Consider the following 16,582-nt stretch of genomic DNA (forward strand, 5'->3'; position numbering starts at 1 on the left):
TGAAAGCAGAGGATACAATTATTTCAATCGATGCGTTGCCGCATGCCTTATTCATAACCTGATTTACGGAAGTGAAGCTGGAATTTAAAAGCAATCTAGATGCACTTGACTATCTACAAAGACAATGAAGTTTTTTTTTTATTGTTAACAGTGCTGCTAAAAATGAGGTGTTTGGTTATTCAGACCTTCTATATAAAAAGCCTATAGCTCAGTCATGTAAAACTGGCTCTATTTAAGTAGTCCTGAAGTATTTAGCTGCTTTGATGGCTTTAGTTCTCAAAATGCAGAGACATGGAACACCTTGAAATGAATCTTTATTTTTTTTGTTGTTGTTCCTTGGCAGGACTGCTATCTTTTCATGTTCAGTGCCAGGCACAAAACTTCTTGTACCTCTGTTGCTGAGGAGAACAAGAACAAATGATGACAAGCTGATATGAAAGAAATTGTTTCTAGCACTTCAGGACAGTTCACTTGGCTTAATGTCACGACATGTATATCGAAAATTCATGATTTACAGTAAGAAAGCAGGTTTTTGGCTCTTTAGTGAAGGGAAGAGAGCTATGCGTATGTTACCAGTAAGAAGTTTTAATCATTACCATCGTAAGGGATGAAGTGTCCCTACAAAGAAAACCTGAAGCGGTGAAAGAAAGTTTCTAAGTGGGATCTCCTGCACTTTCTCTTGCTAATTGCTTGGAGAGCCTCTTCTTTCAGCTGCATAAATGTTCTGCCCCAGGAAGGTATAGCTCAGCATTATGGCTAAAGAGATTGAGGCCTGTGTAACAGTTTAATAGCAAAACATAAGATTTTTAAAAAATCATTAAAGCAAACACAGTTTCCTCAAAAATGCAAGTTTTTGAAACATGCTCATAAAAACAAACAAACAACAAAAAAACTTTTTCCAGCATTTTATATGTAGAATTATATGTTTATGTGCATAATACACACATATACGCACACATATACATGTATCACAAACATGCATATATATGCATGCTTTTTATACTTGCTAATAACAATTGTATAGGATCTCAGTCTGAGGTCAAAACTTCATTATGCCAGGCATCACACGAACACAAAACACTTCCAAGAGTGCTTGTACCTGAAATGTAGGGCAAGGCACAGTGTGTGGTTACAGACAACAAACCCAGTGTGATAACACCGGTCAGCTTGGTGGGCAGAAGCTTCAGCAAGCCATCAGCCTGGCTGCTGCAATGTTTATACATAATACTGTCTCAACAGAGTTTTAAGAGGGGACTAAAAGGAGATAATAGAATAGCCCTACAAGCATCTAAGAAGGACTCTTCTTCACCATGATATAAATTCCATACGTCAGCCCTTAAAAGCCCAGAAACAGTCTTCATCTACTTACAGCTCCCATCTAAATACAGAAAATCATTCAACCTCAGAGAACCAACTTTATAGAAGTACTAAGATGCTGGACACTTCAGAGATTAAATGCTAAATGCCAACAAAGACAACAAAATGACAACGTACCACACAACTGACAACTGGTCCTTACTACTGCCATTGTTAGTTGATGATGGCCTTGCCATTCGCAAATATGTGAAGTCTATTCTCACTGACTTATGCACTGATAATGTTTAACAAGTGATTTCTGAAAGCTGTCATTGAGAATATTTGGGGAAAACCTCACAAAATAAAAGGAAAAGGAAAAGGAAAAGGAAAAGGAAAAGGAAAAGGAAAAGGAAAAGGAAAAGGAAAAGGAAACACCAATTCTGCTTGAAACAGTGTTGTCACACTGCCAAGGTGTTGTCACAGCAAAACATTCCCCCTTCCCAGGAAGGAAGGGGACATTCCTCTGGGAGAGTTTTATGAGCAGTAACAAGAGGACTTTGCCAAGTGAGTGCATGTGATGGCATTTGCTTAGAAAGAAAATCGTAAAGAAAAGTGGGCTGATGAGTTTCTTGGTTCAGCTCATGCAGAGAAGAAGGAAGTGGCGAGTTCGAACCATGCCCAAGAAAGCAGCTCGCAGCAGAAGCAGAAGCCGAATGTGGGCATCCAGAAGACAGAAAAGCTACGACAGGCTCCCAGCGCAGCTGGGCCGGGGAAGGAGGGCGATGTCAGTGACACTTTACAGTTAAGCATGCACCACCGGGAGCGGTGGCTCGAAAGCTGCCTCATTTCAGCATGCCAGAGGGTGAACCGCTGAGCTGGGAAGCATCAGGCATTAGTTCATGCAAATTCACTGCATGAGCTGCTGCTGCACTGCGCCTCTCTGCCCAGTAATTGAGAGCCCTTGGAAACACTTTTAACTTCATCCACTGCTGACTCACTCCAAGCTTAAAAAATTTCCTTTGGCCAAGGCTGCTGCCCAGAGCAGATGACTCCAGAACTGCTTGGCAGCATCCCCAGCGCACAAACCACCTCTCCGCCAGTACGCACGGGTGCCTTCCTGAGATAGCCAAAGGAAAGGTTATCATTTATTTCTTCCCAGCCTCATCTTTGGAAAGAGATGGATCACTTCAGCCAGAACTTTCCAAAAATCCCAGCTTAAGGGAGACAGCTGGAGTAGACAACTGCTCAAGTAGTTCAGGTTTGGCAATGCTGCAAGCCGCTGACAACAGGTCGCCTCTCCACTCTCCCCTCTGGCAGTGGGGGCATCATCCACACGCACCTGGTGCTCACAGCACTCATCCTTTCCTGCTCATTTGATAAAAATCAAGGGTAATGAATGATCTAAAAAGTAGTAGGCAGATGTGAACATCAGCTTGAAATGCAGCTCATAAGAAATGAGAACATTGGTTTATACATCAACTAACTTTAATCAAAGCATGGAAACTTTTCAGCTCTGTTTAAATATGGGAAGATTTCCCTTTGCTGGCCAGCTAACCTACCTATGCCTGAACTCCTGGGTCTTCTATAAGCCTTCTATATGATCCCATTCATTTCTATTTGTTCCTTTTGCTAATGTTGGCCTTTTAAATCTCTCTTCATTTGGAAGCACCATCCCTCCCAATACCTTTAACCATCCTCATTGCACTTTCATTGAAATCAATGGGGCTTTGCAAATTACCGTTGTACAGCTGACTCCATTATGCCCATTACAGATTTAAAAACATGATGACAAGGAGCTAATCTGTACGCACAACTCCCTCTCTTCTGCTGTAAATAACTCAGCCATATAATTTTTTAAATACTGAAGTGCCTAAATTATAGACTAACAATATGCAAAATTTCATCTTCAAGTAAGTCTATGTGTTTTGTTTTTTTTTTTGTAGCTAAGATAATACAGCATTTTTCACAGACTCAGCTAAACTGTGAAAGCTTGTTTGTTTTGTCTCACTCCTTGTTTAAAAATGGATAAAGGCATGTTGGGCCAATTTTATTTAAATAGGATGCTTGGAGACTAAGAAGTGAAGTGACAGAGTTTCGGTCCCACATAACAACAGTGATAGAGTTAATAGTCCTGCTTGCTAGCACAGCCCTTCAAAACGGGATCCGACAAACTCCTGATCCCATTAAAAACCCCATTCCCCTCATTAGCACCACGCCAGCAAGGAGGGAAGTGTCAGACTCAGCAGCTGCCTGGACATCACCCAGCAGAAGCTGTTTTCACCATGGAATGCCCCTCAGGCTCCAGGTGACCTCTCGACTTTTGGGCTTAGGCTTCCTCCAGGCACCATCATCCAGCTTACAAGGGGAATGCACAGCACCTTGCACCCACCCGACCCCACCATAGAAGCCCTAAGTGCCTCAAGCCTGTGTAATTCTTCCTGCTGTACCTTCCAGGCCCCTTGCTACTGAGCCACAGCAAGCAGACGCCTGCTTGATGAAGGGGAAATGAAGCCCTGCAGCTGCTGCACCCCATGCCAGTGCTTTCAGGGACCTTCTGTTGCCAACAGTCTGTGGTAGAGCTTTTCTTTGTGCCCTGGAGCCAGCGCAAAGAAGCGGGGGACAAAATGCCCCAACCGTGGTGACAGGGAGAATATGGGGGCACAGACAAGACGCTGTACCATCTTCTGTGGTTCTTCAGCAGGGAGCTGAAAGAAACCCAGCAGAGCTCAAAGCTGGGACAGCCAAATATGTCTGGTGCCAGAAAAGCAGGAGAAATCCCAGAGCTGGCTCCTGCTGGCACAGCCAGCCTCACATCATTGTCTCTGGGGCCAGGCAAAGTGGCAGCGTGCTGGTGGCACCGCTGAGCCTTGAGGTGGCTCTTCTTGCCGGGGGCTGGGGCACTGTGGACACGTCCCACGTCCCAGCAAGGAGCCTCGCAGCACGCCCTTGAGATCAAGGCAAGACGCCACGGAAGGAATTAAAGCAGTTTTCCCCAAATAACTTTCCTCCTCCTGTGGGTGGGGATGATTTAGCCCATTGTGCCATCTCCGCCGCTGTGCAATTTATATTCACTGGGGTGCCAGAACCGCACAGTCTCCTCTAAATATAAGCAATTAACTCCCATTAGCATTAGCGGGAATCACTCAGGAGGCTATCCCCCATTATTGATTTTCTCGTTTTTGTACCAACTCAAAAAAATGTACAAAGAGAAGAAAATCACATAGTTAGTGGCTTTGGCTAAGTTAAGGCAGGCAAATTAGATTCATTATCATTCTCAAGCTAAACAGCGGGGCTTATTAGAATGTAGTTCATTTACATACTTTGATCTGATGGGTGTAGATACCTAATTATACAGCAGCCAGCAACTTATTTTTGATGTTTTTTATTAATTAATATTCAGTATTATAATTAAATGCACAGGCTGCTCTTCTGCAGATCCTTTTTTAGTTGTTTCTAAAACAAAAATTATTTTAGAAACATACCTGGAAAGCAGATGATCAGCAGCGGATTCTTCCACTGCACAACAGAACCATGCACTGCCCTTACTACAAGCGTGGCCCACAGCTTTGCCTGGGGTCCTGCACCTCCTGGACCCAACCAGGACAGCTAGCAATGCCCCTGATGTTAACCCTGATACCTGAAATATGCTCCTTTAGGAGATCTATACCTTTAAATAATGAAACAGCTGATATAGGCATCCTCTCTTTAATGTAAATATTGTATTTTATATACTTACTTTTAAAACACCATTAAAGAAAAAAATCAAGTATTGATGTGACTATCAGATTTGACTCTCAGTAGCTCCTGATACTGTATCATAACGTAAAATTTTTAAGTCTATTATGAAGAGGGGAAAAATAAGGCTAGTTGTACTCAGTCCTCTATATTTTTTATGACAATCTTACATAAAACAGAGAGAAACACAGGAAATCCCCCACGGACACACAGGTAGTTTACATAAACACAGAAGGCCATGTTGTGTTCTCCGCATGGCCTCAAGAAGTAGGACTAACTTCTGCTGTTACCTGCACTGCTCCGTTCCCACAGGACGGGGAGCACTTGCATGCACGCTTAATATGAAGCACATGCCTTCAAGCATCTCTTGTGACGCTCTGTGTTTTAAAGAGGAGTACAGGATGTACATTTTGATGGAAAGCAGACTGCTCAGCGAATGACAAAGGTACATCCTTCTAGCAGTCACTACAACGGGACAGATACATGCCAATGAACCTGAGCACAGAATTCAGCCATATGAAAATGTATGGACATAAGACTAGAGGACACAAGTGGAGGCAGGACTTGGCTCAGGATTTCCAGATTAAATGCTTATATTATTTACTATGGTTGTGACTTGTGACGGCAAAGCTGTACGTAGGGATGCATGCAGACTTTGAGAGCCTCACTGTGGCCCAGTGCCACAGGGTAGCAGCTTCAGATTTTAGAAGACATTCAAGTTACGCACCAATCTGCACCTGTTGGAGGTCTCTTGGTCTGCATAACTCAGAAGCCTCCTTTGCAAAGCAGGCATTTCTGCAAGAAAAGGCATATCCATCCTGTTACAACTCCAGGAACTGCCTGCTGATTAGGTCATTAAAGAAACCAGCCGCGAGGGGTGGCATTATGTACGGATCACTATAAAGGAAATAATAGAAGAATAAATACAGCAAGCAAAGCTCACTAAGCCTTCAAATACAATGAACTTTTTCTCTAAGCAGACAGTGCCAAGCAAGCTGAAAAATTAATTTGCTATTTATTACCATTTTTGTTACGATTGGTATCTTTACAAGTCTGAGTCATTAGCATGTACGTTTACAATTATCCTCTGAGCCTTGTAATGTCCTGTCATTTACCTCCAGGGATTTATGTCAGAATCCAACTTGGTTTGTAAGCGATCTTCCAGCAGGACAGAATGACAGCACCATTAGAGCTCCCACCAGCAGATGATGGTAATGATATTATTATTCCCCTGATCAGCTTGGTGATGATTGTTTGAACTTTATCAGTATTAATAGAGAAAATAATAAAGGTATTAATATTTGAAAGCTCTCTGTATTGTGTTTAGTATCATATTATTGCTACATTTTATGGCAAGTACTTTGACATTTCAGTGAATTTCCATTTACAATATTACCACTATAATCTACTCATTTTATAATTGCTTCTGGATACTTGTAAGGTTTAATTTCTGATATTTCCTCTCAATAAGGGGACCTGCACTGAAACTGATATACAATTATCTTCGGAAATTTGCATTGTTAGTCTAGAGCTGTAGGGGCCTAGAACAGCCAAAAATACTCTGTGGCTCCTGGCCCAAATGAGACCTCCCTGACTTCTTGGGTTTCACAGTCACCAAGATTACTTCTACAGCAGAAGCATCCTTCTTGTTGTGGCTGCTGAAAACATCTGTGCTAATTGCATGCAAGGACAAAAGGTGCTGAACAACACAGCCTGACAGGCACACAGGAAGACGGGACAGCCATAGGAAGGCTGGGAAGACAGCCTCAGCTCAGTGTTTACCTCTTCTTAGGAAAACAGCAGATAATCCAATACATCAAGGATTCATGGCTCTGAACGTCTGCCATTTCCAATTCATAACCTTTCCGAAGTGCCCAAGTTCGTATTTCTGCTTTCAGCCTTTCCCAATACCTCAGCTCCCTGCCCTACCTGTCCTTGTCCACAGCACTGAAGAGCAGCTTCACGTTTGCCATTGAGTTTTACTGCCTAATAACAGTAGCTCAAATTTCCACCCACAAAAGCAGAACTTGGGCAGGTTTCCTCATTAGTAGAGGGTCTCTTCTCTTCCCTCTCATTTATCTCGTGCTTTTCCCTATCTTGACATACACATGCATCATCAGTGTAGTAAGTCCTTTGTCAGCTGGCTGTAGATCTGCCTGCCTAAGTGGGAAAAAAGAGCTAAAAGCACTGACTCTCACTATGGACTGTGAAATATATTATATTTAAACAAAGGAAATGAATAAAATCTGAATATGTGACATGGGAGAGGGAGATTATTGTTTCAGAAAGATCTGGGGAAAAGTAAAATACTTTTAAAGGTAAATTGGTATCGAAAGATATTGCAGTGAGTCTTGAAGATGGACTCTAAGGAGCTCCAGCACCTCCAGGTACTGTCTGCTATGCCAAACCATAGATGTTTTGTCATCAACTAATTTAAAAAAGAACTTCAGGAAATTAATTGATGGAGAGAAACAAGCCATCAGACTAAGAGTTGTGGAATAAGCTTTCTGAATTGGGTCTTCGCAAGAGACTGATAAGAAGAAATGCAGAAAGGGGTACACTGCAGATAGATTTACTAAAGCTGTAGCTTGTGAGCGTGTGTGGAAGACAGAAAAGGTGAGGAGCATATGAACCAGAATTTGCACTTCATTTCTGCCTTGTCATTATTTTTTTAAAGCATTTTTGCAAACACTTGTGCTGTGCCACACTAACTTCCTTACATTGATGTAGTTGTTCCTGCAGAAGTACAAATTTCATTCCAGTATCTGCATAGAACTTCGAATTTTCTAAACTATTTTTAACAACTTACATTAAGTTAATAAAGCTACAGTTTTGTACAGTTATGAGACCATATGTTCTGACTGCTCCAAACCCATTTTTCTAAAGCAAAAAACGTAAAAGAAAACTCTGACATTAAGGAAAACGCAAAGTGTAGTCTGTCACCTCCTTAGCTTTTTGAGTGAGGCATCAAAAATGTAACCCAGTTGGTACCACCAGAGGCATCAACTATTTCTTAGTCTGAGGCCCATCTTAAGCTAGCTATTTTCTCTACTCTCTAGCTCCAGAGCAGCTGCATATTAATATATCAATAGTTTGTAAATCAATGTCAGACATGTTATGTGACAGGTCCTATATGGGATATTGAGAGCACTATGTGATACCAAAGGAAATGCACTCTTAAGAGCTACCTCTAATATTTCACAGAATCATGTTCTCAGCAGCTCTCATGAAAGCTGCCCCCCCAGTCTTCACAGCTGAAAATGGGGTGCCGTGGAGGGAGAGCAGAACTGAAAGGGAAGGTGCTTAAACAGCACCCTGTTCACTAGGCAATTCATGGCACAGTATTCTTCTAGCTCTTCGGAGCCCTGTTCACCCATGACTCCCTGAAAAGATGCTTTTAAACAGAAAAGATAAATGGTGTTCATAGGAAAGCCAGGCCTATTAAATAGTGCCCAGACCCAGGCATTTATTTCAGATGAAGGGCTAAATCCCAACACTTAAGAAACAATTTCAGTTTTAAAATTTTGCTGTTAAAATTCTGACTGTATAAGATGTGAGATCAAGAGATGTGATCTAAGGATCTACTATCCAAACAGACAGAATACACTTGCATTAGGAAGACGACTTAGTTACCAGACAATGCACAGAAAGAAAGAACTGTGGTTGTTTTAAGAACCAAGGCTTCTTCACTTCCATTTTCATACTTACCTAAGCAGCACACAGAAATGCCATCATCCAAGACCACAATATTTCCTGTCTCTCCAATGCCATTTGTTCAAGTTTCTTCCCAGTCTTCAACCTGACCACAGATTTGCATCTTTGCTTTGCATCCTAGAGCTGGAAGCCTTGACATTCCCCGTGAACTCAGCAAGCGGTGCTAAGAGCACTCTCATTAGCCCAGGATCTCATGTAGCTCTCAAGAGCTCAAGCCTGCATCGGGTCTGAATTTGTGCCAATGTCTGATTGCAGCAGAAGTAACATTAAAGGAAACCCCTAGGCTAGTCGGCTGGCTTACAATTGTATTAGCCTCACTGTCTTTGTCAGGCTTGTTCTCCATGGAATTGTATATCCACTTAAGGTTATGAATTTGATTTATCTTCAAGATTTTAGGTGAGTTTCAATCTTTGTGGCAGCAAAAGAACAATAGTGTGGAGCAGAAGATACAGGGAAGATATATGTGTGTGAATTTACCACACACAGCTTTGTCAAGGCGCTCCAGTCCTGATTTGCAGACTTTTGCAGCATGCATTTCTTGTGTAGGGATACTAAATTAGTTCTGATTTACACCATTGTGGGGAGCATGAAAAAATACTAATCTGAGCCAACAAAACAAACACACATTTGAACTGAGGTGTCAGGAGGTACAGACATATTGCACCACCTGCACTACTTGTGGGATGCTCCTTCCAGTCAATTCTACAGCAAATTCACTTTGAGCTAACTTGTGTGGTGTTAAATTACAATTGTATTGATTTTTCACGGCATTAATTTCATGGTGACGCTTCAAACTCCTTAAGGCTTTATCCAGAATAGTGCTGAACTCTGAACAAGAACAGAATAGAGGAATATTTAATGAATCAGAAAAGGTCACTGTAAGATACCATGTAAGCTGCTCCTGATCAGCACCATGTACCACAAGCTATGTTCTTCTGTCGGTCCCATGGAAGCAACTGCTCCAGAACCAGAGAACTGTCTTTTATAGCAGATTTCAACACGCTGTTTGTTGTAAACATGGAATTTGCTTCAGAGTTTTTTCTAATTGATACTCACAAGTATAACCAAAAACACGTTTTGGATCTTACTAACATCCTCTGACCACCTGGCAAAGAACCATGATACCTCCAAGTTGAAGGTTAACAAGGTACAACCCATGCCTGAATTTTAGATGACACCAAAATATTATATCCATCTACATTGCTGTTCATACGCATCTTTCACTTTGCTGCAAGAGACCTAAACCTTGCATTTTTCAAACCAGTGGGAGTTTTGCTTGAGGAAGAAATGAAAGATTATTGCCGCAGAAAACACAAAGTCAGTAATTTGGCAGCCTGATTTTATAATAATCTTTGTCTAATGATTATTTAATATTGTACTAGGCTATTTAAAAGAGTATTCTACAAAGTGTTGGAGCTTTCCTTTCAAAGCTTATGTAAAATGTGATTTGTAATTAGAAGCCTTAGATATGTAATGTGTGTGAGAGAATATTAGTATTCCATAAAAGCTGCTGTCAGTATAAGTTATATGGAGGAGCACAAAATAATATGAATACTTACTAGCTAAAATAATTTGTTAGAAATAGATTTGTGAGATTTCGTACACCCTCCAACTTGGAAATTTAAAATATTTTTCTTCCTTTAAATTCTACCCTAAACAAATGGGTTTGGAACTATGACCAGAAGTGACCTTAGCACTAAGGGAATATATTAAAATTTACTTTTAAGTTCTTCAAAGCATTTCACCTTATTCGAGTAGAGACACTGGAATTATTTACAGAGCCTGTTACCGCAGCACTGAAAATGACTCACGAGGGCAAACACCGATGGGAACAGGATGGCAACCCCCCCTGCCTCAGTTCCAAAAATCCCAACCACTGCTGCCTCTCCGGCTCCAGCCGAGCCCACCCCCACCACCTCTGGCGCAACCGCGGCTCGTCCTCTGTGCATGGTCAGGGCAATAAAATAAAACACGGCGCTGTGGATCGTTTTGGACTGCCTTCCCCCGGTGAGGATGGGGAGGAAGGCAGCGTGCGGGCCTGCAGAGCTCGGCAGGCAGCGGCAGAGGGCAGCCGCACCGCGCCGCTGCGCTCCCCGAGTGGCCGAGCCCCGCGCAGCGCAAAGCGCCCCTCCGGCTGCTCCGCCCCCCCGGCAATTCTTGGGGCGCTCAGGGAGAGAGCGAAAGGAAAAAAATAAAAGGAAAAAAAAAAAAAAAAAAGAAAAAAAAAAAAGAAAAAAAAAAAAAGAAAAGCAAGCCATCACCGTTTCCTGCTCAGACCATTGAATCCTGCGCACGGCTGCATCACCCAGCAAAGGGTGCCAATGGTGCGAGCTGGATACGGCCACTAGGCACCAGAGAAGCAAGGGACCAGCAGTTCTCAAATTGCCTAAAGCTGGGGTGAGATTTTTAAAAGCCAGGCATAATTGCATCGTCTGTTACACGATCCTGACACACTGCTGCTAAAATCGCTAATACGAAGAGAATATCTAAATAGACCTGTCTGTGTGCTTCCTGGCTTTGTGGTGCCTTGAGTTCTCCCTTTGCAAAGCAGTTCTCTCAGCATATTCCTTTTCTGACCTAGATAAAATAATTTCTTATTCTTCATCTACTTCTGTAAGGTAATGGCATGGTGAAGAATGTGACGTGCACGCTACAGATGGCACTGAAGGAATCTAAAAATACAGCAAGTTTTACAGGAGAGGTTTTGTAAGGTGGCTCTCTCCTCCTTGACATCACTATTCAGCTGGCTATTGGAATGGGACTAATTTAATTAAGAGAACAGCTCAGATAAAACACTTTTGTCAGATTCTCCAAGTCCTATTCACCTTGCTTGAGAACTCAAGCAAGTCTTCTTTCCTGCAGTCCAGGATCACACCCCCTGGCACGCCAGCTTAGCTGAGCACAGCAACAATTGGAGCAATTGGCACAAAGCAAGCTACTGAAGTTAATGTAAAGATTATCATATTATTTTTCCAACGGTGACCCAATGGTCAAGGCAACTGCTGGCAAGAAATTGTTCACTGCAATCTTGATCTTCCACTCCTCAAAAGCTTCAGGTGAATTTTATTTGCAGTATTTGGTCCCAAACTCCTCACAGCTTGCCACTAGTGCATTTCAATCCTCTGATTTCCAAATGATCTGAAGCAAAAGTAGCTATTTCTAAGCAACTGTGGCTTTTTTTTTTTTTTTTTTTTTTTTTTAAAAGGATCAACACTATTGTTTTCCCTTTTTGTGAGAAACGTAAGCAGAATGGTGAGACCCTAACACAGTTAAGGTACAGGCCTGGATGTTAATTTGACTGTACTTCAGTCTTTCCTAGCATTTCCTTATAGCAAATTTCTGTAGCTGATTTCAGTAAGTGACCAACTACTGCACATCCGCTTTGCATGTTAAAACAAAGAGCATTTTTTAAGGAAAGAAAAAGCTGGGGATGATGGTTTTGTGGCTAAACAATGCAGTTCTTCATATCCTAAACAGAAATGCTGGGGAGGTGGCTGATGAGGAAAGAAAAGGGAAGAAAGTGAGCCAAAAAGAAGGGGTTAACAGAAGTTTTCCAATCTAACATTCTCAAACACACAAACAACAACAAAAAAGCTCCTATCTGACCAAGGTAGAAGAGTGTTAGAAGGATGTAATGCACTCCCTGCAGCATTTCAAACTCAACTTCAAATCTAGGTCTCTTTCCGCATAGCATGTTCATTGCTTGCAGCAAAAACGGGTTCTTTTAAAGAGGATGTTCCTTTATCATCATAGAACCAGCAGTTTCAGATTTCATACTTGTGATCTCAATGGCTTGAAGGAATTTATATTCAGAACACAACTTTCGTGTATAAAACTGGAGAAGAAAAAATGTTGGACAATATATTTACGTATCACTCAGCAATCAGTGAGAGGGGACTGGAATATCTTAGCTGCCCCAACATTGTTTTTCAGACTTTGGGAAACAAGAAAGGGGAAGACCAAACATTTTTTTTGCTTTATATGCAGTTTGAGAAGTGGCAAGTTTGAGTTGTGCCTCTATTAATTATTTATTGCCTTATTGTTAAGAAACTGTTTCCTAAGGAAACGAGCAGTTTGTAGGCCTTCAGATTTCCCTGTTAAAGCCTGCAATGACGAAATGGCTATTTTAGCACATCTGAGTGTATGTACAAAGGCTCGCGCTATTCATTTACCCTAGCTAGCACTCCTAATTATTCTCTCATCTGAGATCTGCATTTCCCTGGTTTGATAAATTATAAGGTAGTCTGCTCAAACATCAGTCTTCCTCAAGCACAGATTTTCGTGCAGTCATGTACACAGAGGGTAAGTGATACTACAATGTTCTTGGTACTTTGCAGGATTAAGAGCTCAGAATGGTTTGCTCATTCAAGACCCTTTAAAAGTCTTGATGACACCTTTTCCATACAACACGTTTCAAAAATAGACATATGATACAGCATTCGAGGCTTACAATACCTCTTCTAAGTGGTCCAAATCTTCCTCTAGCGCCTTAGCAAACTCATATTAATAAAAACCAGAAGCAAGCCAGATTTCCATTATTTTTTTCCTAGCCAATCTGGTCCAAACAGCCATTGCAAAAATGCACACATGAGACCAAAGGCGGAGGCTGGAGATGCCACAGCCCTCGACCCACATGGTGATCTTCAAGAAGAACCTTGGGCCTGCTGCCCTGGTGGCCAGAGTAGAGACTTCATGCTGCAGAGAGTTCCTGCAACGAAAGACCTCCCACCCACAAGATCCTCGCTCACGGATATGTCTCACTGGTATACTAACTTTTGCAACATGGCGTGAGAGCTAACTCAACATGAATTTCCTGGTGTTTGAGACATTATAGGCATTATTTATTCTTTCTTTTTTTTTACCTACCACATTTTTAATTAAATTAAATTCCCCATGCATGGTTAGCTATAAAGCGTGTATTACTTACCTGCATCTTCAGATCTTTTACAGTCCCATGGGTAAATCCATAATTAGTTGGTTTTGTAAAATGAGTATTATTTACTCGACAGGCCAGAATGGCTCTAAAGGAATTGTCCTCATGTCTTGGTTAAGTGCATAATTAGGCAGGTTTTTAAAACCCATATTAAGTTCCCTACATCGAAGCCCTTACACTTCATTTGTTAAATATTCATTTTTTTTATTTCTTTATTTTTTAATATGTATTATTTACTCAATCAGCCAAGACAGCATGTAATTATGTATTTAGGATGTGTGCAATGCATAATAAAAAACACTCATGAAAATGTATGGAAAAAATTACTGTGCACAATTAGTTACGTTTTAAGTCACCATGTCCTCACCACTTCCACCATTTCCTCTCAAATATCGAGTATGTTCAGAAGAGCAACATTTCATTAAAAAGTGTTTAATCAAGCACTGCATAATGTTATACATACACATTTACCTAAACTTACTTAAACTTTCAGACTCATTTCATATACAAAGAGAGTATTTGTCCTCTTTTCCAAAGACTAATGTTACTAAATACCTTTGAATAAAACTTTATTTTACATTCCTACTTACCTTAACCTCTGGGACAGATATTCATTCTCGTTCCACTGAAGAAGGCAGAGGCATATTAATCTGAAAATCAGGGGGTCTGAATCATTTCATCCTAGATATCACGCACTATTGTTTCCAGCGGATATTTTGACGCATAAAGGTTAGGAATTGGACAAGTACCTGTAAGTACATTCACAACATAGCAAGGGAGCACTTCCAGGGTGATGATATCTTCTGGGAATAAAAAACTGCAAAAAGCCCATGTGTCATTTTAATGTATTTCTGAGATCATATGCAGGATGAGAGTTGGGCCTAGGCTTTGAGGGCTCTGAACAGCAACGCTGAAGTCAGTTTACGTGGCAATGTTTTGGTAGAAGAGGGAAATAACACTGCTTTCTGAGAAATTATACAAGAAACATCATGTTAAATAACACACATCAATGTCTATAAATACCTGAGATATTTATGTGGGAGACACAGGGATATGGCCAACCGCTTTTCAGAGGTCTGTGGGGACAGGACAAGGGGCAATGGCCACAAAATGGAGCACAGGAAGTTCCACACCACTATGCGAAAGAACTTCATGGTGAGGGTGACGGAGCACAGGGACAGGCCGCCCAGGGAGGCTGTGGAGTCTCTGCAGATATTCAAGCCCCGTCTGGACGCCTACTTGTACAACCTGCTCTAGGAAACCTGCTTTGGCAGGGGAGTTGGACCCGATGATCTCTGGAGGTCCCTTCCAACCCCTACAATTCTGGGAAACGAGCCCCACAACGCCTAGCTTTCTCTATCTTCTGTTTAACCTATTGGAGTAACAGCTCCATTAATACAATGTTTCCACAGGCTTCTCACACTTGGATTACCCCTAACAATTGCAAACAGTCTTTCTAGACCTGGCTTGCATCGATAAGAACCCCTGCTTTTGAAGACGACATCGAACGGCGAGTTGCGTAGCGGGGCCTTGGTCCTTCCACAGTCCACAGACTCAAAAGTTTGCAGAGCGGAAGCTTTGCAGAGCTGCACGAACACTGAAGATCCAGTTCTGCAAGAAGCTGATGCCAAAGCTACCTGGCACTGGGCAGTTTGGGTGAGGAAGAAAGAGACTGGCATTCTCACAGAGCATGGTTTAACTGAGTTTAGTCCTGTGGGCTGTGTCAACAGAACTGGCTTTGGTTTGTACCCTTGCAGGACACTGAGGACCCAATTTCAGGTCTGTGGGCAGCACGGCTAAGCGGGCAGTGTACTCTGTGTCACCGGCAGCACGGCTAAGCGGGCAGTGTACTCTGTGTCACCGGGGACAGAGGAGGGATCGACTGATGGGCAATGTCAGTGTGCCCTGCACAATGCTGCCGCCACCTTGCTGGAGCAGTTGGCGTGCTCCTAGCGCCAAAACGTGCCTCTTGGAGGGCCGGGGGCAAGGCGAGGCAGAGCTCCAAGAGGAGGTGGTGTCAGGAAAGCCTCATGGCTCCTGCCAGGCACTGCGCCAGGCCTCAGCCCTGGGAGGCCAGCCCCGCCCTGCGGCCTCCTGGCGCCCATCGGCTGCCACAGCTCCATGCTGCCTAGCAACAAGCGCCAGCGGCCTCGCTACTGGCTGCGCCCAGAGGCGCCAAGGCAGGTGGCCAATGGGGCGGCGCCTGGCCGTGATGGAGCAGAGATGTCACAGGGCAGGGTGGCTGACATGGTGCTGGGTGTGCTGGGGCTGCGGCACTCCGGCGATGGTGGCGCACAGGCGAGGCGCGGCCTTTGCGCTGCTCGTGGCCCCTGAGGAGTGCTGCTGTGTGCAGCTCTCGGTGTTGTCTTCACTGGGTGACCCTGCAGGAGGGTGTCGTCGTGCACCTTTTGGTGTTCTTATTGCGGCAGCCCTGAGGAGATCTGCACCATCCAGCCTTTGGGGTTCTTCGCCATGTTTTCCCTGAGGAGAGCTTCAACAATCAGCTTTTTGTATTTTCTTCACTGTGGCGCTTGAGGAGTAATTCTTCATGGAGCTTTTTGGGGTTTCTTCACCTTGTGGTCCCTGAGGAGTTCTTCATCGTTCAGCTTTTCGGGATCTCTTCACCACGTTTCCTCTAAGGAGAGCTTCATCGTCCAGCTTTTGGTGTTTCTCCATTGCAGCCTCTGAGGAGTGCCTTCTTGAGCAGCTTTTGCTATTTTCTTCACTACATCGCTGAGGAGCTCTTCATCGTGCAGCTTTTGGGGGTTTTCCCCACACCACGTTTCCCCAGAGGAGTGCTTCATCAATCAGCTTTTTGCATTTTCTTCATTGTGGCGCTTGAGGAGTAATTCTTCGTGGAGCTTTTTGGGGTTTCTTCACCTTGTGGTCCCTGAGGAGTTCTTC

At 42.9% G+C, this 16,582-nt stretch overlaps 1 long non-coding RNA gene across 1 annotated transcript in view; it reads right to left on the reverse strand.

The window, feature by feature from the left end:
* The window catches only part of LOC311434427, a 452,952-nt gene that overhangs the window by 223,175 nt on the left and 213,195 nt on the right, over window positions 1-16,582 (reverse strand). The gene's annotated exons all lie outside the window — the stretch shown is intronic.

Source organism: Aythya ferina, assembly GCF_964211825.1.
Source record: "Aythya ferina genome assembly, chromosome: 3".
Classification (NCBI taxonomy): domain Eukaryota; kingdom Metazoa; phylum Chordata; class Aves; order Anseriformes; family Anatidae; genus Aythya; species Aythya ferina.